We start from the raw sequence: 24196 nt of genomic DNA on the forward strand, positions 1-24196 counted from the left end.
GTATCTTCCCATGGAAAGTTTAGAGATGCATTCTCTCTCTCTCTCTATTTCTCTATGTCACTCTGTCTCTCGCTGCGTCATTGTCTCTTCCTCTGTTCTCTGTGTCAGATATGCAGACACACACACACACACACACACACACACACACACACACACACACGCAACTGAACACATACATACACAAACACAGTCATTGAGACTCGCGCATGTACATAATTGTCTTACTTTTTTCCTCTTTTTTAAATGCAAGTAGTGCTTAGTGAGGGCAAATTAAAATGGCGATCTGCTGTAAATGCATTATTGTGCTTAGTTTTCCGAGATTTTTTTTCACTTTGATTTTCAATTTATTATTTTATGCTCACTAAACAACAAATCCATATTTAGCAAGTATAAAAATGGTGATCATTTGTTTTTTTTTTTCTGTCTGAGTCTCTTAGCAACTTAATATGCTGCCATGAACAGTGGACTTGCTTTTTACTGAGTGATATCTGTGTATTAATAACCTTTTGGTGAACATCTGTTTGCCAACAGGGTGATGATGTACATTTTGACTATTCTCTAAACTATATTACAACACTTCCTAACTTTCATTCCATGCCACACCCTTTATGCCTTCAGTTGAAATTGTCTATTAATAATTATTTTACTCATTATTATACTTTTGTTATCTTTTATTGTCTTACAGTTTAGGCCAAATTGTTAAGGCAATGGTCTGCTAATGTACATTATTTTATACCGTTTAGTTTCAGTCCCTCAGTCACAGGCGATTGCCTACTTTGTGATGGGACTAAGTCACTAAGACAGATCTCCCAGGTCACCCCTGAAGATAGGAAATGTTTACCTTTTTATGAAATAAATTTAACTATTGCTAATAGTGCTTATTGTTACACATTTACTGTGTCATGATTGGAAAATGCCTTAACAGCAGCCTATTTACCTATTTAACAAATGGATATGGGCTGGCATAGGAATGCTGCATTTACAGTTGCTGCCTCACAGTCCTTGCTGCTCCAGTATGGTTCGTAGTTGGGGGTGCTTTTTATGATGAGTCTACACATCTTCCTTGTGTCCAAGTGGGGAACACTCTGTATGCATGTTTCCTTTAAGGATTTCAGGAATTTTTTTCTTCCCAAAGAAGAAATCGGTAAATTGGCAAGCTTCTAAATTACACATGAGAGTGTATGCTCTGTGAGAATGAATGTGTACAAGTTATGGTGAGCTGGAGCTCCATTTAAAATTATTTTCACTCCCCGGGATTATGTACTGTTTTAAGATTTTTTTTTTTTGTGGAACAGTGATTTTTTTTCCCTGTTGAAAAATCTCTGTTCCGAGTGTTCGGGATTGTAAGCTTTCGCTTACATAGGATCGATGAATCAGCGTTCCCTTTTTTAAGCATTCACTGATTCAATATAGACCCTGGATGATGACACCCATGAGAAATACACACACCCACACAAGAATGCCATAATGAGGCACAGACACAAACCAAGATCATTGCAGAGCGTGAATTTGGGTTGCTCAAGTAACAGTTCCTCTGCCTTGACATATCTGGTGGAGCCTTGCAGTACTCTCCAGCTACATGTGCACACATATTCATAGTATGTGCCATGCCACACAAAATGATCCTGCACAAACAGCTGCAGCAGAAACAGCAAAGGGAAGGGCCACACAGCCCACCACCATTGCCAATGTCCCCACAGGCACAGAGGGACTCACAGGATTAGGCCCCTGAGGCAACTCCTGTAGGCATACTGAGGTGTGCCCAGTATGCTCAGGCCTTGACAAAGAGGCAAATCATAGCACACACACTGACACTGTAGGGACCCCAGGGACTGACACCTCTCTCAGACTTGTACACACAGTAAAGTGTATGACACAGACATCACATTATCTGTAGCTTACCATGTATTGGCAGTGTACTGTGTGCATTCAGCATAGGCGGCCCTCAAGCACCGTCCTCACAACTGCCGCAAGCACAAGGTAAGTCAGTCTTCTTAACAATAAATGAATGGATTAGTATGTTTTGCTAGCATATCTATGGTAATGCTGCATGCATGCAAGGGAATAGGGTGGCCTACTGGGATAGCAGCACACAACAGACAGCTATATGTGACACCAGGAAATGTCTGGCCAAAACTGGCCTCCACATACTATGCAGTAGTACCCAGGGGCATAAATCTCACTGCAGTATATGTGTGGGGACAACTAATTGGTGGGTCATAGATCACAGGCATGAATGTCAGGGTGGGGGTCCGATACCCACCCCTCACACCCACACAGCAAGTCAGCTGTAGAAAACCACAGATAAATGCCTGGTAAAGGGCCACAAATGGCAGCAATATTGAATTACCCCCTATAGATTCACACAGTGATACCACAGCAGGATCCACAGTTGCAGTAAGGCGATAAAGTGTAAGAAGTCTGAAACTCAAATGTATGCCAGTACAATCTGATCTGGGCTCATTACTGATATGCTTCTAGTCCCCAAGACAGGGCACAATAGTATGGTAAAAGGAACCAAAATGTAAAGCAAATATCAGCACAGTCTGTGCAAATATGTACAGCTGACAGGTGTGACCCCCCCCCCCCCATATACCCACACAAATGCAGTAAAATGTATATTTGCATGGAAATAACAGCATACCACACATTGTCAGGGCTGTATCAATACACATGAAAACATGTTGCCTGTCCACTATATTCCGGGGTCAATGAGCTGTGTGCATGTGTGGTTAATACTGTCTGGATATGGACAGCACGTTCTCCTGGCAGTTATCTTGTAGTGCCCTAGGTACAATGTTGTCTTTGACAGGACCATATGCAGATAACTGCAGTGCCAACTGTTATGCATGTCAGTGACACTCACTGCTCTGTCACTGAAATACCTGGAAGTCTCCGTGCTATGTGGAATATACTACACATGTTAGTGACATCTTGAAGGATGTGTAGCTGAGGTGCCAAGGCTTTGTGAATATAAGTGCTTTTTGGTACTGTTGCCAGTGATTATTCTCAATAATCCCTTTTTCTTATGTTTGCTTATACATATAGTGGACATGCCTGCACAGTTGAATGCACTCTGTACCCACACTCATAACTCCCAACCTCTGACAGCAAGATGTCTGGACAAGGGCAGAAATAAATGTGGAACAAAGGCTCAATGATAGGCATGTGTTGTAAATATTGCCCCTACATACTGAGAATGTTGATAGGGTGAGGGGTTTCCAGTAGCGGGAATTGTGTGAAGGTTATGTATTCTGAAACACTATAGTCTGTCATTATTTTGTAACATCACTTTTCAAATATATGTAACTAACGTGCTATAAAAACACAAGTTTACGGAGACAGGCTGAAACCTTTAGCCAAACACTTGGACAACCTGCCAAAAAATATACAGATGAGAGGTATGCCCACACAAGGATATGATCTCTCAAGTTAGAACGATACCACACAAGCAAGACTTCCCAGCCAGTATATCACCAGGTTGCTGGACTGTTTACACAGCATGTCATTACTAAACTGGCTGTAGCCACATCTCACAAATGGCCTTGTTGGGCAAGAATGTACTTAGCTGCCCTCATAATATTGGTCTATGCATCATACAACTAGCATTCCTCTGGTAAAACACTATGATGATCTGAAGATGTCTGGCAGTCGGTAATGGCACAATACATTGCAGTGTCAGAATACAGATATGTCAGAAAATGTCTGCTAGACAAACCAGGTACCCTGAGGAAAGTCCTGTGTACTCCTGAGAGGTATGGCTGTAGTACACAAAACCCTGCACTGGAGTACACCTTTCTCTAGAATGGAGTTGCGCTCTTAATATAGAAGGTCACACTGGGCATGCTCCTGCACCTAGAGAATCACACAACATTTTGTAACCCACTTCGGAATATATGACTGTATTGTGTATATATGTCTGTGCATGCAGACAGCTATATACATGTCAACTACCCCCCCCCCCACACACACACACACAAACACATCAGACAGGATTACCCTCAGCTAGGTGTAGGTGGCCCATATGTGATATGTGACAGTGGCATACCAGTTATAAACAGTTCAATGCACCAGCATAAAAGGTAAGCCCCATTGTGTAACAGTACTGAGGGTGGGTTTATAATATCACATCACCTGCGTGTGTGTGTGTGTGTGTGTGTGTGTGTGTGTGTGTGTGTGTGTGTGTGTGTGTGTGTGTGTGTGTGGACTCTTCCCACTCAGTACACTTCACATTGCCCTACTTCGCAAGATCTGCTGCTGTCATTCACCTTAGAAGAATCATTAGACACCAATCACCACTATAAGCTCTGTAGCACATACAATAACTGCATAACACTATAGTACAAATAACTAGATAAGTAGGGGGCTCTAATCTCAATACTGACAAGTGTGTGTGTGTGTGTGTGTGTGTGTGTGTGTGTGTGTGTGTGTGCGTGTGTGTGTGTGTGTGTGTGTGTGTGCGTGTGTGTGTGTGTGAAACAACTGTGTTTGTGAGAGTGAGGGAGTGTTTGTTTGTAGGTGAAACAGTTTCAGGCCATTCGCACCCACACACTTCCCAGTGCCCCACTTTTTCAGTCCTGCTGATGTCATTCCCATTATTGGCACCTTTGGCCAGTTATCAACCCAGTAAGCTCTGTAGCATGTTTGATAACTATATAACATTATAGTACAAATGACTAGCTAGACAGGGGTATTAATCTCATATCTGGTAAATGATTGTGTGTGTATATTTGTAAGAAGGAGTATTTTGATAAGTCTCCCACCCACTGCCCTACTTTATCACTTCTGCTGATGTCATTCCCCTTATCAGCACCTTTGGCCAGTTGTCAGCCCAGTAAGCTCTGTAGTGTGTGTGATAACTGAAAACACTATAGTACAAATTAATAGATAGGCTGGGTTTCTACTCTCAGATCTGGAAAATGCATGTGTGTAAGAGTGTATTTTTGTAGGAAGTAGTATTTTGATAAGTTTCCCACCAACTGTCCTACTTTATCAGTCCTGCTGATGTCATTCCCCTTATCAGTACCTTTGGGCAGGTGTCACCCCAACAAGCTCTGTAGCATTTGCAATAACTGTGTAACACCATAGTGCAAATAACCAGGCAGACAGGGATTCTACTCTCAGATCTGGCAAATATGTGTGTGGGTGTTTAAGTGTTTATGTTTGTAGGAAGAAGTATTTTGATACGTTTCCCACCCACTAGCCTACTTTATCAGTCATGCTGATGTCACTCCCCTTATAGGTTCATAGGTGTCTACTAGGCTAATGGCCCTGGAGCCCATAGAATTGCCCTGCCATTGCGCCATCAAACATTAGTTCCCAGTGCCTCCATCAAGTAGAGCCACTGAAGTGATCCCCTGAGTGAACTTTCTATTACCCATCCACTCATCAAGATTTCACTAGAACAGGGTCATCTAGGTGCTTTGCTTAACATGTATGCAAAGTCTGTTCCAGGGTATGTGCAGTCTCTGGATCAGGAACCTGCCCCTCCAGTATGTTGTGTTGATTGTGGTAATGAGATCGAGGTCCCTACAGTGTGTGGTGCAGAGGGATTAGGGTGTCTTTAAATGTAGCATTTCTAAAAGAGCTGGGTCAGACATGGCTTTGCAAGTCAAACAGAGATCGCCTCTAAGTAGGTGATATGAAACAGAATAGCTGGTGTCTTTTGAGTCTGTCTGTGTAGGACATGTGTTTAATGCCTAGGATCCTCTTTGTGAGGTACATCTGTGGCCTCTCCAGCTGTGGCAGGTGTCTAGTAAGGTACATGCCAAATGGGCCAATATACATGATGATTGGTATAATGAGGGAAGAGTACACAGAGACAATGATCTCTTTCTTCCTGGATGCAAAACCCTTGGTAATGAGATGTGCCACACAGAAGGATTTCCTGACTACATTGGCAATGTGGTGGTTAAAGGAGAGGTTGGTGTCAACCTGTGTCCCCAGATGTCTTATAACTCCTACAGTGTTCAGTGGGCTCCCATTGATGTGGTACTTAGTAGGAACTGAGTTTTTACCAAAGGGGCAGATGATGCATTTTGTGGTGTTAAGCCTCAGGCCATGGTTTCCACACCAGTCAGTGGGTCTCAGTGAGGGTTTTCTGTAGGATGTCTGCATCATTTCTGGAGTTAATGATGGTTCCCAGCTAGCAGCTGTCTGTGAACTTGATCAGCCAAAGATTCTTTGTGTTGAAAATAAAGGCAAACTGGTTCCAACACAACACTCTTTAATAGCAACACATCAAGGTAAGTGCTTTCACGGATTACATCTGCTTCCTCAGACCAAAATATTAAAACTCAATTCACATCTTTAAACATTCTAGCAGCCAGTGAGGCACACTAATCACTGAACCAATTTAACACGTTCATTGCTTTGTCTAAGCAGTGAAGAAACTAACATCAGTGTGTAAATCTGTCTAAAAATATGTATATAAAACTGGTCACAAAGAATAAAAACCATAGCAAGGATATATATAAGAAACCAAGGACATAAGCCTGGTACTATTTGATCAATGTTTCCATGCTCTAGCTTTTAAAAAGGGCTTCAGAGACACCTTACTATTGAGACCTGGTAGTTTGTCAGCTTGATAACATATAATCCACTTCTGTTCCACTGATGCTGTCTTATTACTGATGTCACCAACTCTAATATGATCATGTATGACTTCTAGAACACAAAATTTAAACTTATGTGCAGTGCTTTCTTTCGCAACATTCATGGCCAACACACTAGTTTCTTTAGCATTCCTAATGTCTCTTAGGTGTTCTAAAATTCTCTCCTTGAAGGCTCTATTTGTTTTGCCTATATAGAATGAAAAAGAGATAGTACAGAAACAAAAATATGCAACGTGCTTGGTATGGCAATCAGCATATAAAGTGGTGCTAATCTCAAAGCCTAATTGTGGATGTACAAAAGTGCCCCCCATATATACACACACAAGTCATACATCTCCTGCATGGGTACGTACTCATTCTATAAGATTGTACAGCATTCTCTCTACCCTTGGATTTGTAACATAACTGGTTCTTAAGAGATTTATTATTCCTGAAAGTAAAATTGGGTTGGCGACCTATAACATCTTTGAGTCCAGGATCAGTCAAGAGAATATCCCAATTGTTCTTAATAACATCACATGCCATGCACACATTGCTAGCAAAAGTTAATGGCATCCTAACCCCTACAGTACTACTGGTGATAATATTAGATGGAGAATCAACGGCTCTACCAACATTTGTTTGGGGATTTGGGGGAACATTCTCAAAATAAGGTCTACATCTTCTATTTCTCTCCACCTAAGCTGCACTAATCTGACAGTCAATGGCAGTGGGCTTATATCCCCTCAATAAATTCCTCTTTCAGTTTGGTTAGTGCAAGAGTTAGCTGTGTATCATCACTATGGAGATGCATCATGCAATAAATCTGCCCTTTTAAACCATTACATTTTGTGTGATTGGGATTTGTCATTCCTCCTAACTTCCTTCCTATATATAGTAGTGGAAACAGATGACAGGGCATTTTTACTCACTTTCATATCTAAAGAATCAATCTCTTCTGATGAATATGTATACATAAATCTCAAAAAGTCATTCAATCCATTGAGGTACTGTAAAAATTGTACTAACTCCTCTTCTGTATCTTGCCATAGCAAAAAAATATCATCGACAAAACGTTTGAACCATTTTATAGAACTACAAAACCTATTATTGGAGAAAGCAAACTTAGTCTCCCAATCCACAAGTGTTAGGTTGGTGTAGCTATTGGCACAAGCAGTGTCCACAGCCACGCCAACCTTCTGTGTATAATGGGAGTCATTGAAAATAAAAACATTATTCTCAAAAATAATCTCGAAGAGAGTACAAATTAGTTCAACTTTGCTAGCAATAAAATCCATTAGCACATAACATTTCTCTAATATTCTCAATCCCCCAACTATTGGGGATAACAGCGAATAGAGAGACTACATCAAGTGTGACAAAAAAGCAATGACCAGATAAAACATCTAAATGTTTATTCAGCTCTTGCAAAAAACCTTTAGTATCCCTAAGCACAGTATGACAACTGTCTAGCACAATCCGGAGATTTTTTTCAACAAAGATAGAAAGTGGCACTGTTGCTCAGCCCCTGCTGGACACTATAAGATGCATGGGTGGATGGTGTAAATTCTTATGTATCTTCGGAAGGTCATAAACAACGGGTACTACTGGATGATCTATTTTGAAATATTCAAACAGTTGTTCAGAGATTAACACTGTCATAAGCATATCAAACACATAAAACTGTATTCTATCAATAATCCCTTTCAACATGGTACCTGTGATAGGGGAGTAGGTGTTCAAGTCACTTAACAGATCCAACATGCATCCAATATACACATCTCTATCAAGCATGACAATCCCACCCCCTTTGTCAGCTGGTCGTATTTCAATGCTATTCATGCATTTCAATTCAAAAAGTGCTTGCCGCTCATTCACTGACATATTAATAAAGCCTTTAGTGTGATTATCAGAGAACTTGTCCCTGATCTGTTTGTCAGAAATATCTAGAAATAATTCAACAGTCAAATGTGTGTGTGTATATATAGCAGGGGGGGGGGGGCACTTTTGTACATCCACAATTAGGCTTTGACATTAACACCACTTTATATGCTGATTGCCATACCAAGCACATTGCATATTTTTGTTTCTGTACTATCTGTTTTTCATTCTATATAGGCAAAACAAATAGAGCCTTCAAGGAGAGAATTTTAGAACACCTAAGAGACATTAGGAATGCTAAGGAAACAAGTGCATTGGCCATGCATGTTGCGAACGAAGGCACTGCACATAAGTTTAAATTTTTTGTTCTAGAAGTCATACACAATAGTATTAGAGGTGGTGACATCAATAATAAGACAGAATCAGTGGAACAGAAGTGGATTATACGCTATCAAGCTGACAAACCACCAGGTCTCAATAGTAAGGTGTCTCTGAAGCCCTTTTTAAAAGCTAGAGCACTGAAACATTGAACAAGTAGTACCAGGCTTATGTCCTTGGTTTCTTATATATATCTTTGCTATACTTTTCATTTTATATGTCCACAAGATTGACCAGTTTTATATGCATATTTTTAAACAGATTTTATTATATGTACTAATATATATATATATATTTTATATATATATATATATATATATATATATATATATATATATATATATATATATATTTTAGTATATTTAAATGTTGATACATTTTAGAATTTATATTTATGTTTATGTGATAGACCAGAGTCAGTTTTAATTTGTACTTAACAATTTTTGAGCTGCAATGTATGTTTTATAGTGTTGCTGATTTACACACTGATGTTAGTTTCTTCACTGCTTAGATAAGGCAATGAATGTGTTAAATTGGTTCAGTGATTAGTGTGCCTCATTGGCTGCTAGAATGTTTAAAGATGTGACTTGAGTTTTAATATTTTGGTCTGAGGAAGTGGATGTAATCCATGAAAGTACTTACCTTGTTGTGTTGCTATTAAAGAGTGCTGTGTTGGAAACAGTTTGCCTTTTTCTTCACTATTTTGCTGTTTGCTATATTGGTTCCTTTATCGGTTCAGAGGTTTGTTCTGACTTTACTGCTATCCTTTGTGTTGGCCTGGAATCCTGAGAATAGATGCTGAAAAGAACAATACCCAGGAGTGATCCCTGTGGGACTCCACTCGTGACTGGTTGGAAGTCTGACTTGGAGCTCGCTACTTTCACACTATGTATTCTATCTGTGATCCAATTTGTAACCTCTGTAATGATATAGGCATTGATGCCTAGTTTGGTAGGTTCATCAGTAATACCTGAGTGAGGAATGGTATCAAGAGCCTTGGACAGCTTGATGTAGGCTGTATACAGTGCCTTACTGTCATACACAGCCCTGGTGACTGACTCAAAGAAGTCAACCAGATTGAGCAGGCATGATCTGCCTTTCAAAAAGCCAAACTGTGTGGGATCCAGAGTTAGCAGATCAGCTATAAGTTTGTGAAGCAGGTTCCTGATGATGTGCTCCATAGCTGTACATATCAGACTCACCAGGCTAATGGGCTGATAATTTGTAGGGTCTGTAGTCCCTACCCCTTTATGGAGAGGGATAACTGTAACAGTGCGTCATTTGGGAGGGACAAAACCTGAGGTGAGGCTGTGACTAAACACACATATGTGGTGCCAGGCATCTTTGTAGTTTATGGAGAACACAGCCACAGATAATTTTGGGTCACATGGAAGCTGTATTCTTGCCCATAGACAATGCAGGTTTAACCTGGGTGGCAGTAATCCTGGGTGCCTGGCATTCTTCTGGCATTCTAATTGTTCCCCTGGGGGGAGAGAGGGGTAAAGCTGGCACTGAATGTTTTGGCAAGAATGCTGGCAATATCTGTTGGCTCAGTATAGGAGGTAGCATTGTGCAGTAACTCAGAGAACTTCTGGGTATTACCGTGGACGTTCTGGATATATGCATCACAGGCTTTGTGATTATTGTCAGTGTCTGCTGCAATTCTGTCATCATAGCTAGCTTTAGAGGATTTCATGAGGGATCTCAAGTTGCTGTTGATGCTAATATGGGGCTTTACCACTTTTGGAACTCCACCTTTGTCTGCAGCAGTTTATTCCTTCTGTTGTGCAGGGTATTAATGACAGGAGACCACCAGATTGGCCTCCAGTGTTTGGAGGAGAGTGTCATAGTTCTGTTGGGTATAGCTAGTTCCATGCATTGATGTACCTGTTTGTACAGTGCATTTGTGTATGATTCAGCAGTCCTGCAGGTATTTTCCATTGGCATGGGTAGTGTGAAGTTAGCAACCTCTATTTTTAGGAGTCCAAAGTCAGCTTTGGAGAAGTTTTTCAAGGTGGTTACCTTTGTCAGAGGTGTGGGTGAGATGTGGATTTCCATGGTGATTGCTCTATGTTGGATCTGACCAGGTAGGGATTGACAACTGTTGTGAAGCAATGGTCCCATATGTTAGTAATCAACACAGGTCAAGGATGTTGCTTCCTCTAATGGATGTCAGAATGAGCTAGTCCAGGGCATTGGAATAGATGAATTCCAGAAAGTGTTGGGCCAGTGTATTGGTGCTTGAGTATATTTCCCATTTGATGGAGGGGTATTTGACGTATCGTAGCATGAGCATGTTGGGTTGGACCTTGATAGATTCCAGGGTGTTGAGGAATGTGGATTGAGAGTCTAGGGACATGGATGGGGACCTATAGCAGGCTATGACCTAGATTGTACTATTACCCAATGTCAGTTCTACCTGAAGTATCTCACATGCATTATGCTGGGATACTAGTCTGGAGGCATGCATATCCTGTATGAATATGGAGACATGACCACCCTTGGAGCTGTGGTCTATGTTTTGGGGCTGACAATTGTGGAATGAGTTATAGAATGGTAGTGAAGGTGTGCTGTCTGCTGCTGTAAACCAGGTCTCTGTTACAGCACAAATATCAATGTTCTCCATTTTGAGGAGTGCTTCGAGTGACTGCATGTAGAGATGAAGATGTCTAGTGTTGAGCAGCATGACCCTCAGATTGCATTTATGTAATTTGAATTGGAACACCACCAAAAAATGCACTATAGCGGTGGCAAGACACTTAGCCAGCATCTGGAAACCCAGGGGTGACAGATGCAGGCCATCTCTGGCAAGCCATCACAGTCTGTCAAGCATGCCATCCTAAACAGACAGATACCGGATCCCCTGGGAATGACTCCAGACACTTAAGCCAATTGTTGAAGTCAATCATTTGTTGTTTGTACTGTGATATAATTCTGGGTGACAGTAGTATACTGCTCAGGGCTACTGTCATACCTGCCTGGCCCACATAATTTGAGTGCCCCACCATGTCTCTTTTTGTGTAGTCCAGGGAGGTGTGTCTCAGGTCATTCACACACACATGGACAATGACAGAGTGATACTTGTAGTTGTTGTGAGGTGACCTGACTGGATGTGTTATGTGTTAGATTCTGGCACCTGATAGACAGATGGCTGTTACCTTCTCCATGTTCAACCTAGTGAGTGGGACATCTGTGTGCCTCACTATTGAGTCATCTATGATTGCTGTACTGGGCAAGGTGGTTCACCTTAGGGGCTTCGGTTGAGGGGCACACTGTGTAAGTGAAATATGTGTCCTGTGGTTTGTGCTGTGTTGTGGCGTTCAAGTTGGCACCTGTCTTGGTGGTCTCTGCTGTTTGGGTAAATGGCTATTAAGTGCCTATATGAAGGTGGGTGTGTGGTTTTTGTTTGTATGTCAGAGCTGTAATAGTAGGTGGTCTGGTGGGGTATGTGTTCCATGTGGGGTGGTGCAGGTGTTGACTCTTCTCCTCTTGACCAGCTAGTCCAGTCTTCGCTGCAGAGTGCCTATCTTCCAATTAAGTTATATAGGGGTTTCGCTCACAAGGCTGACTGTTGGGAATTTAGAGTAGAGTGTTGTCTGTGTACATGAGGTAGTTACAACAGTGCCTCAGAATGTCCAAGTGCACCATGTTAATGGGCAAAAGTACAGAGAACTGAACTTTAATCATGCCAGGAGGGGTGATCATAACTACTAAGTACTGGAGTGAATTTTATGAGGAATGATTACTGTTGATGGCTCTCAGGTGTGCTAGAATAATTTATACAAAAACCTGTTGAAGTGCAAAGATATTAGGCTATTTGAAGTGCAAGAGAGAAAGCATTAGCAACATCCAAGGGAAAAACTGAAGGCAGACTTTCTGGCACCTGTAATAGCTTACATCACCTGAGCAGTTATCAGCACCTTTGGCCAGTTGTCAGCCCAGTAAACTCTGTAGCACATACGATAACTGCATAACACTGTAGTACAAATAAATAGATATGCATGGGTTCTATTCCCAATACTGGCAAGTAAGTATGTGTGTTTGTGTGGGAATCATATACTAAGTGGATTATACCATTTTGACTGGTGTACCACCCTGTAAACTTCCCATCACCCTACTTTATTAGGAATGCTGATATTATTCACCTTAGAAGTACCTTGGGATGAGGTGAAATCAGGTAGGCTCTGTGGTATGTCTAACTCCATAACACTATAGTCAAAATATCTAAATAGGTAGGCGTTCTAATCTGAATACTGGCAACTGTTTGTTTGTGTGGGAATCATATACAGTGCGGGTTATACAATTTTGAGTTGTGTACCATCCTGTAAACTTCCCATCATCTTACTTTACTTGGCCTGCTGATGTCATTCACATTAGAAGTACCTTGGGACTAGGTGAAGTTATGTAAGCACCATGGCACATCTGATAATTGCATAACAGTACACTATAGTAGTAATAACTAGATACATAGAAGTTCTAAGCTTAGTACTGGCAACTGTGTGTGTGTTTGAAGATCATATCCTGTTTGGCTGATACCATTTTGATATGTGTACCATCCATGCCTGTTCACCACCTCCCAATGCATTACTTTATACAGCATGTTAATGGCATCTGCCTTACATGCAGCATGTTAAACCATTGTGCAGGCCATATCAGTCCTCTGTAGAGATGTCTATGGAATATCAAGATGTTTACAACCTCTATGTGGTTTGTGTCCCTTAACAATGCACATGCATGTGATATTGTAGCCAAACTGGCCACAGTGAGTGTAGTGACAAACATGCCAGCATCAGGTATCATACCTGACTGAAACATCATACTGACACAATGTCTGCTCCACTATCACTTGTCCAGGCTTGAAGGAGCAATACATGACTCCACATGCTATTTCTGGTGGGTTATCTCACCATCCATGAAGGCATTCAGAACATTACATGTTGCAAGAGGTAGTGTGTTATGGTCCATGCGTATAATCTATGTGGGGTATGTCATGTGTATGTAGTACTACAGTACATCAAAGTAGAAATGCAGGTTTACTAATCTGTCTATTGCCATCTGTGTTTGTGTTATTGTATGCACATCCCCTGTGTCAGTCCTTACTGTGTGTAAGCAAAGGATATATCATTTTGTCTCCCTGTTCCACCTGGTGAACTCAGGAATACATACTACAAACCTGTCATACACAGTATCATGCATGTCCTCATCAACTGCATCAGGGCTGAGTGTACGGGAAAGAAATGTCAGGCCCAGCAGGTGTTGACAGGTGAATTATTTGCAGTTAATGTAATGTCTATGCTTGTGGGGGACCTGCTGACAGTACTGCAGTAACCTGTTCTGTATGTATGAGCCTGTGATACCACACAACACTGAGGTGACATTTCTGAAGGCTACCTGTCTATGACAAGGGGTATGCATGCAAGGTCACACTGTCTGACAACAGTGCCCCTCACATACTGTTGCATGCATGCACACCTGGTATATGTACATGTAAAGCTGTACCTTGCTTATGACATGGTTGATGTATTCCCACTCTGCCATACTCCCTCTTGGGAATGTCTGCAGGGCCACACCCTGCAGATACACAGACACCTAGTATACAAACAGAACACAGCATGTCAGACTACATTCAATCATTGGTACTAACAACAATAATACATCCTGGCTAATAAGGTACATACACCTGTATGGTACCATAGCAAATGCAAGAAGACAGCACCTTACATAGTATTACATAGCTATGCTGTACTATATTCATCCTGTGCATCAGACCCATATTAGCATGTCCCTGCATTGATATTATGGATGACAGGGATGTAGCACAGGTATTAGCATATGCACAAGGTATGGTATGGGTTTGCCAGAGGCCTAGGTTGGGGGTCTATATTAGATGAACGAATGATCAAAATGTTGAATACAACATGCTCAACACATTTTGATTGAATGCTCATCTAATCAAACCCTTAAAATAATGGAAACTGGAGTTCCAAAAAGTTTTGCTTGTTGCACACCTTCCCTACACTAACATGCAACACACACACATACAACTAATACATATAAACCCATGCATTCTCACATCATTCAACAGCTTTCAAACCTAAATGCACTTGTCTACTTTTACCCAATGTGGGGGGCTGTGCCTCCCACACCCCCCAACTATATATACCAACTGCAAGATTGCTCTACATTGGGGAAAGGGCAATTACCTGGTAATCGCAACATACATGCACAAGTACAGAATTAACTTACCTAGCCATTCCAGACAGTGTAGCATCCTTATGTCACAAGCTACACTCACCATCATGGCCAACTAAAACTTTTCGGAACTCCGGGTTTCATTTTTTTTAGTATTCAATTAGATGAATGATCGATCAAAGTGTGTTGAGCATGTTGTGCTCAACATTTTGATCGTTCATCCATCTAATAGGAACCCTAGGCTGGACCATACAGTTGACATCATGTGTGTGTGTGTGTGTTTGGAGGGGTATCAAATATATGGGTTGTGCAGAGGTGCTGTGTGTGTCTGGAGGTGACTTGCCTGTGATACAGATGTGTGTGTATGCATGCACACAGTCATGCCATGTGGCTGCTCTACACAGAGGTATGTTGGACAGCTGTGTACTGTACAAGGCAGGGTGCCCAGTTCACTCTCTCTGGCCATGGACATGAGAACTATCCTGCCAGGGATATCACTGGCACCATCAGACCCAAGGTCAGATGCAGTACTGCTTCCTGATGGTGACTGCAGTCTGCTGGATCTGTGCCCCTGATGGGACTGGCCAGAACCATGTGCCCATAGCCTGCTCCGGTGTGATGTGGACAGCAACCCCCCTTCAGTAGTGCTGGTGTCACTGCCATTACAGGAGTGTGAAGGTGCATGGCCCTGCAGGCTCTCAGCTGTTGTTGGTGCTGACCTACATCCACATGTTCAATTCCCATCTCCCACCACACGCTCTAGCACAGACAAACCACAGTTGAGGATTGCCAAGGTCTCATCCCACCATCTATTCATGACTTCTGTATTTTGATGTGGGCTTCAACAAGGTCATGTATGTCACCATGTAAATCAGGAAGAGTTGTTTCCACCACCCTGAGCATTTTTCTGGTGTGACATTCACTACATGCCCATGCATCTATGACAGCCCAAAACGTGTCTGGTGACACCTGCTATGGCACTAGCAACAGCAGCTTGATGAGCAGCAGTGCTCATGCGAGCACCCCATACATCTGCCTGTGTGGGACCTTGCCTGCACTCTGGGCATGGCCAGTGCAACACTCACACCTGCCATAGTCACCACTCTAGCCTATTTCATACCACCACCTGCCAACTGTCCATCATGTGTTGCCACTGGTGATGGGGTATTTGTGGGCATTGTCACTGTGTGTGGGGATGGTGTGAACAAAAGTGGGATACCAAGCAATGACACAGATTCAGCCCCTGACAACCCCACCTGTACTTTACTATTACTATCATCATTGTTAGAGTCTGCAGAGACAAGTACATTAGTTTCCAAGCAGGAGGGTCCTTGAACCCCATCGCCACCTGTGAAGGGAAGACAACATATGTACATTAATACCTGCACTTTTCTGTTGGCTGGTACACACACGTACACATGCATACACACACACACATACACATGCATACACACACACACACATACACACACACACGCACACACACACACACACACACACACACACACACACACACACACACACACACACACACTTACAGGTGAGATGGCACACATCTGTTAGACAGGCCTCACATTACCCAAATGGTGACATGCATGACACACGGCCCTCAACATCATGCATTGCAGCTAGTTTTACTACCTGCAACTAACAATATAGAGCTCTGGGATACATGAGTAGTGTTAATATGTGATGGCCTTTCCCAGCACAGACTGCACCCAGGTACACATCATTGCTGTTTACCTTTATAGCACAGTTGCAAGCACTACAGAACATACCTCAGAACTATACAGATCCTTGCAGAATGCAGATGTCTGGCTCATATGTTTGCTCTGTTTCTCATAACCCCTATGTTTGTGTGATACATAACTGGGATGATCTGAGGAATGATGTCACTGATTAATGACATACATTTGAGTTTCAGACCTCCAAACCAGCAGTAAATGTGTGGCTGCACAATTCCTGTTACACCACCAACCTTCTAAGCTTACAGTGATATGATAAGTGTACACAACCCTGTTAACATGCCATGTTCTTGTAATATATAACATGAGACTGCAGTAATGCATTCAAATGTATTACCCCCCTTTCATGTGACATATGACCTGTGCAATCCAATTGATAAACAAACAAATGTGTTATGTGTAAAATATAATGAATGAAATATGTACAATATGGTGGTTGCATAAGTGTGCACACCCTTAAAATGACATTTTGCCGAAGCACCTTGCAAGTGACTTACAGCATTCACTCTTCTTGAGAAGGTGTCTATCAACATGGCACATCTTGACTTGGCATTATTTGACCACTCTCCCTTGCAAAGGTCCCCCAACTCTGTCAGATTGTAAGGGATGCTCCTGTGCACAGCCCTCATAAGGTCAAACTGGGGTTTTCCTATCAGGTTTAGGTCTAGGCTCTGGTTGGGCCAATCAAAAACCATGAGTGTGTTCAGGTGGAGCCATTCTTAGGTAGCTTTTGATATATGCTTTGGGTCTTTGTCATGTTGAAGGCTGACCTATCCTCAGAGTTCTTGCAGATGCCTGATGGATGTGGGCCAGACAGACATGATTGTTATTTTGAACTGTTCATAATTCCCACCACCATCACTGCAGGCCCAGTTCTGGCTTTAGAACAGCATCCTCACAACAGGCCAATGCCGCCAGTGTGATTTATCATGGGGATGGTGGTCTTTAGCTGAAGAGAGGTGTTGCTTGTGCACCACACATACCTTTTGGTATTGTGGCTGTGAGGTCGATCCATAGTCTCATTACACCATAATACATTTTTACACATGCCTTTGGGAGACTTGATGTGCTGTATTGCAAGTTGTATCCACCCTAGGATGTTTTCTGGAGTGGAGAAATGCTTCCATCTTCTGACTCTACCCCATAGGCCAGACTTAGGCAGAATATGAGAGATTGTTCTCACATGTGGTACACAACACCAGTACTTGCAAGGGATTCCTGCAACACCCTCAGTGTTGCTGTATGTCTCCTGCCAGCCCCCTTGACCAAGTTTGGACATGTCTTTTCATCAATTTTGGAGGGATGTCAGGTTCTTTTCAATAGCACTGTTGTCCAGTGTTCAATCCACCTTTTGATGACTGTCTCCACTGTGTTCCATGGTGTATGCAATGCTGTGGTAATGTTATTGTACCCTACTCCTGAGTGATACCTTTCAAATATGAGATCCCTTTTCTGCTTTGTAAGCTGTCTGCAAGCCATGGCTGTTGCTGTTGAAGGCAATTGAGCAAATATCATGAATATCCTACTTGGACAGCAGATTGTTGTTTGGTGTTACTCAGAGTGCCTTTACTTGATGGCAGGTGTGTACCCAAGCAGACTGAATGATGTAAGAAAATAACAAGCTGCTGCAATAAAATATTATCTGAAGGGTGTGCACACATATGCATACAACTTGTTGTAAGGTTTGTATACTCCATATTTGGTGCCCACAGATTGGTTGGTTTTACAAGTGAATTGTTCACATTGTGGGTCACATTAAATTTAGAAAAGGTGTGGACTGACATATTGTGTTCTCAATCTGTATATATCACAAACACCTGGCATCTTAACAGGAGTGTGTACACTGTTTATATCCACTGTATAAGAGTAATGTTTCACACATGTTCCTACCTTAGGCCATTTGTCCCCCCAGTTTGCTGGTCTCTGTCCAGAAGTCTTGCACTGACAGGTTGTGAGGTATGCTACAGGAATGTTACATTCTCTTCAGATAGGCCAATGTGTTGACCACTGCGATGCAATGCAGTTAAACCCACCACAAATTAACATCCACATAAAGCAATACGGCTATGATTGACAATTGTGTGCATGGTAAATCGCATGCCCTTCACATGCCTGGGGTACTCTAAAACCACAACAGAGCAATTCCATACTCACCAGCTTCAGGCTGCTGTCCCACATGCAGACCAGAGGGACTTAGGTAGTTGTGGGAGATAGGTATTGTCAGCAGATTCACATGTGACATTGGTACAGGATGGATGCAGCATGTCTGAACATTTACAATGCAACCCCCAGTACTACACAATTTTCTGTTCTTTAAATAGATCTGCAAACCTTGTCAGGGAGGCTGCCAGGAGTCATAGGGTGTTGTAGGAATCTCTTGCAAGTTCTGGTGTTGTGTACTACATGTGAGAACAATCTCCCTTATTCTGCATAAGTCTGGCCTATGTGGTAGTGTCAGAAGATGGAAGCATTTCATCACACCAAAAAACATCCAGGGGTGAATACAACTTCCAATACAAGTATTTCTGCTACACTAGTCTAGTAATCTCCATTGGGGCCTTACCTGCATGCTTCTTGTCCATTGTCTGGGTGCCACCTACCTCCAGCATATGGGCGTCTGTACCCTGATGTTGTACTGGGATGGTGCCCCAAGGTTGGCGAGGAGCTCCTCAGTGGGTGTCTGTGGGGCTGCATGGCTGGGCCCTCACCTGTGGCTGCAGTCCATGGCCATGGCAGCAGCCCTTTGTCAGGCATGGTGTATGAGGTTGGTTGCATGATACCGGACCTGCTCGTATGTACGTCCATGCAGGCCAACAGAGTTTACCCTGTGGATAAGGTCATCCCACAGAGCAGTCCTCTCCAGAAGATGTTGTTGGCTCTGTCTGAACATAATTGCATGGTGCTGGAGTATGGCTTTGATGATAATGGTAGTCACAGCAGATGAAAATGTTGCCCTTCTTTGATGCGACACCTCACCTGGAAGATATAAGCAGGGAAACACATGATAGAACCTCATATATTTGGCAACAGTATGTACAGAACCTGCACATGTACATTGATTACCAGTAGTCACCACTCACCACCACACCATACCTCTGCAATCTATCAGCACAGTATCAGCTTGCATTGTACTACTGGTCCTGATATGTCATATTCCCCCAATGAGGGCCAGTTAATTGCATAATCCTCTATTCCTCATTCAGGTCTGTGTTGATGGATGTCATGTGGATGGGGTGTGGATGGTGCCGAGGTTTATTGTGACTACAGTGTGTAATGGAGCTGGGAGCACATGCCTGAGTTCATGTAGGATGCAAACAGGGATGTTATCATATCCCATGCATACTTACGTTTGTTGCCTTTCAGTAGGAAATATGCACCTGCTCAATGGTGGTGAGGGGAGGGATGCGGGTGCTGTGCATGTTCACCTATAGTGATGCTGAGCCAGGGGGGTGATGTTTGCCCTAACTCTATCTGCAGCAGGTTGGCTATAGCTATGTTGTGTGTGTGTGTGTGTATGTGGTCTGATTGACTGCCATTACAGGTTGGGTTGGTTTATTGCCTCTGAGATTGCAGACATATGGAAAGATGGCCTTGTGATTGGCCTTGGTGGATGTGTCCAATTTGTATTCATAGTTAGCCTTACAGTAATCTACCTGTGACTTCATATGCTTGTTCAGACAATGGCTGACTTGATGCCAGGTTGGTGCCTGCTCCTACTTTGCCCTGTACAGCCAATATAGGGACCAAATCTGTGGTTTGTGTATTGCTGCTGTCCAGCAAAAGGGATTACTCTACTTTGGTGGAGGCAGGTTTTACAAGTAAGGTATTGCTGCGTCCATACAGCTATGTAGGTGTTCATATAGCTGTATGGAGTAGGCATGGACACAAAGTCATAACACAGTTGGACACTTCTCCAATTTCAAACTGATCATCATTTTTATTGTAGTACCCATGGCTGTGTCAGGGCAATGAAATAACCAGTAGCTGTAGAAATGTCACTCTGTTGAATGCACAGTAATTAAGATTACCCATGTATACAACATGTACAGCTCAATTAACTGACATTTTGCATCCCATGTCTGTTGTTATCATACTGATGTGCACAAGTAATACCTGATATACATTTCTGTTCTATGTCAGTATGGCACACTGGATTCATACTCTTGCTGCCCAGTCATCCCTCTTAACCCGTTGGAGCAGGACATCTGTAGGATGCCACACATACATGGGGGGAGGGCAATGGGACAAAATGAGTGACTGTGACACTGTCTTAATATTGCTTTAACACACTTGAGTCATTCACCAGCACAGTAGCCTTTGCATTGACAGGCATACCCTGGAGGATGTACAACACTCATATGGCAGGAAGAGACGAGAAAGGCTAGGAGTGTGGTAGTGAGGGTAAGAACTTTTAATGTTGGCAGTATGACTGGTATAGGGACAGAGCTAGCCGATATGATGGCAAGGGGAAGGTTGATATATTGTGTGTGCAAGAGACCAGATGGAAGTGGAGTACGTCTAGGTCTACAATTGTGCTATCTTGTTGCGGATGGGAGGTGAAAGGGGGTAGGGGTTATCCTGAAGGAAGACTATACCAAGAATATATTTGGAGGATGAAATGAGTGTCTGATAAAGTGATGTTTATGAAGCTGGAAACTGATGGTGTAATGATGACTGTTGTTAGTGCATATGCTATGCAAATTGGTTGTGCGATGGATGAGAAAGAGAAGTGGAGTCAGCTGGATGACATGGTGATGACTGTACTCAAGGGTGATAGTGTGGTGATTGCAGCAGATTTCATTAGGCATGTTGGTGAAGGAAACAGAGGGGATGAGGAAGTGATGGGTATGTATGGTGTTAAGCAAAGGAATGCAGACGGTGAGATGGTAGTGGATTTTGCAAAAAGGATGCATATGGCTGTGGTGAATACATACTATAACAAGAGGGAGGAGCATAGAATGACATACAAGAGTGGAGGAAGATGCACACAGGGGAAATATATCCAATGTAGGAGGGCCAGTTTGAAGGAGATTGGAGACTGTAATGTTGTGACAAGGGAAAGCATATTTCAGCAGCATAGAATGTTAGTCTGTAAGATAATGTTGGTGATCAAGAAGAGGAGGAGTGTGAGGGCAGCACCAAGGATTAAATGGTGGGAACTGGAAAAGGGTATTTATGAGGTGGAGTTCAGGGAAGAGTTAAGACAAGCACTGGGTGTCAGTGATGATTTACCAAATATCTGGGTAAGTACAGCATAGCTAGTAAGGGAGATGGCTAGAAAGGTGCTTGATGTGCACTGTGAATGGAGTACAAGGTGACCTGGTGGTGGACTGAGGAAGTACAGGAAAGTATACAAAGAAAGAGGTTGGGGAAGAAGGAGTAGGATTGAAAAGAGATGAGGAAAGTAGACATGAGTATAAGGAGATGAGGTGCATGGCAAAGACAGAGGTGGCAAAGGCTAAGAATGAGTCACATGAAGAGTTGTATGACAGGTTGGACACTAAGGAAGGATGAAAGGACTTTAGCAATTGGCTAGACATAGGGACTGAGCCAGGAATAATGTGCATCCGATAAGGGTGATAAAGGATAATAAGGGAAATGTACTCACAAGCGAGAGGAGTGTGATGAGCAGATGGACAGAGTACTTTGAGAGGCTGATGAATGAAGAGGATGAGAGAGAGAAGGTGGGATAATGTGGTTAGGGTGAACCAGAAAGTGCAACGGTTTACCAAGGAGCAAATAAGGATAGCTATGAAGAGGATGAATACTGGAAAGCCTCTTTGGTCCACATGACATACTTGTGGAAGCCTGAAGTTGTTTAGGGGAAATTTCAGTGGTGTTTCCAACCATATTGTTTATTGATATCTTGGAAAGTGAGAGGTTGCATGAGGAGTGGAGAGAAAGTGTGTGGGTACCATTTTAAGAATAGTGTTGAAGTGCAAAGCTGTAGTAACTACAGAGGGATAACATTGATCAGTCACAGAATGAAGTTATGGGAAAGAGTATTGGCAGCTAGGTTAAGCAGGGAGGTGATGAGTAGTGGTCAGCAGTATGGTGTCATACCAGGAAAGAGCACTACAGATGCAATGTTTGATCTGAGAGTGTTGATGCAGAAGCACAGAGGAGGTCAGGAGCTGCTTTGTGTCTTTCTGGACTTAGAAAAAGCATATTGCAGGGTGCCTAAAGAGGGGTTGTGGCATTGTATGAGGAAGTCATGAGTGGCAGAGATAGATGTAAGAGAGGTACAGGATATGTACAAGGGTGGTGCGACAGAGGTGAGGTCTGCAGTAGGAGTGAAGGATGCATTTAAAGTGGAGGTGGGATGACATCAGGGATCAACTGTGAGCCTTTTCTTATTTGCAATGGTGATGGACAGGTTGACAGACATGATCATACAGGAGTCCCTGTTGTCTATGATGTATGCAGATGACATTGTGAACTGTATTGAGTGTAGGGAACAGATTTAGGAGAACCTGGAGAGGTGGGGATATGCTCTAGAGTGGAGTGGAATGAAGGTCAGCAGGACAATGATAGAATATCTGTGTTTGAATGAGAGGGAGGATAGTGGAATATTGAGGATGCACGGAGTATAGTTGGCAAAGGCGGATGTGTTGAAATGATTGAGATCAACATTTCAAAGTAATGACGACTGTGGAGGACAGGTTAAGAGGAGAGTACAGACAGGTTGAAGAGGGTAGAGAAGAGTGTCTGGAGTGATTTGTGACAGACGAGTACCAGTAAAGGTGAAAGGGAAGGTCTCCAAGAAGGTAGTGAGACCAGCTATGTCATATGGGTTGTAGGCAGTGGCATTGGCAAAAAGGCAGGAGTCAGAGCTGGATATGGCAGAGTTATGGATGTTATGATTTGCACTGGGTGTGACGAGGATGTACAGGATTAGCAATGTGTATATGAGAGGGTCAGCCCATGTTTGAATATTTTGAGACAAAGCCAGAGAGGCAAGATTACATTGGTTTGGACATGTGCTGAGGAGGGATGCTGAGTATATTGGGAAAAGGATGGTAAGGAGGTAGCTGCAAGCTAAGAGGAAAAGAGGAAGGCCTCAGATAAGGGTCTTAAAGTGATGAGAGAGGACATGCAGGTGGTTGGTGTGACAGAGCAAGATGCAGAGGACAGCCAGAAATGGCAACAGATGATCCACTGTGGTGACGCCTAATGGGAACAGCCATAGAAAAAAAGAATGAAATGTTGTAATGTCAGTCTTCATAGATTTGCCAATGATTTGCCAGACACAACACAACTCAATGAGTAAATGACTACAAATATGAGGCACACATATGGTCAATGTGCATAACACTGGACAGTTACATGGTATGTGCTCATTATATCACATGCAGTTCAGCACACCCATCTGCAACAGTACTTTACTATGTAAATACCATGTATAGG

This window comes from Protopterus annectens, chromosome 10.part0, assembly GCF_019279795.1.
Source record: "Protopterus annectens isolate FY-2018-M chromosome 10.part0, PAN1.0, whole genome shotgun sequence".
Lineage (NCBI taxonomy): Eukaryota > Metazoa > Chordata > Ceratodontiformes > Protopteridae > Protopterus > Protopterus annectens.